We start from the raw sequence: 640 nt of genomic DNA, 5'->3' as shown, positions 1-640 counted from the left end.
AAAACAAAAAAAATCGCCGAAGGAAGAAAAGACGGCAGAGAAAGCAAACTTCCCCCCGCCTCCCCTAGCTAAGGGTCTGGATCCGCCACTGCAAAGAGTGTCATTGTTGATCAGTTCTTTCGTCTCTGTTGAATCAAGGGAGAGCCCTCAAAATTTTTCAGATATGTCGCTTATATGTTAAAAATATCTAAAATTGGGTTACATCTAAACTCTTTTAGTGTTTTTTTTAAACATTCGCCACTACATCAGCTACTATCTGTCCAACCAGACAGCTTTGCTAAAAATGCAAAAATATTCACTCATACAATCTAGTGAGGACAGCAGATGCTTGGAAAATAATCGAAGAAGTCCTTTACATGAAAGCTGACTGGTGTAACTTTTATTTTCTTCCTTATTACAAACACTTCTGAAAATAATGTTTATTCCCGATTCACAAGGCCAAAAACATGATACATTGAATTGCATTTTACACGACAAAGGAGATCATCAAAATTATCAGTGTACGTAACTCGGGCAGTTTTATGAAGAACTGGGAAACCAGTTACTCACGCAGACAAGTCGTAATAGTAAAGCAGAGATTGAAGCCACTTAATTAAGCCCAACTAGCTTATAGCTTTTGACACTTAAATCGGGGTTTCTG

The sequence above is a fragment of the Orbicella franksi genome, chromosome 5 (assembly GCF_964199315.1).
Source record: "Orbicella franksi chromosome 5, jaOrbFran1.1, whole genome shotgun sequence".
NCBI classification, from domain to species: Eukaryota; Metazoa; Cnidaria; class Anthozoa; order Scleractinia; family Merulinidae; genus Orbicella; species Orbicella franksi.
The sequence above is the reverse complement of the archived record's forward strand: the minus strand, read 5'-3'. Positions refer to the sequence as shown.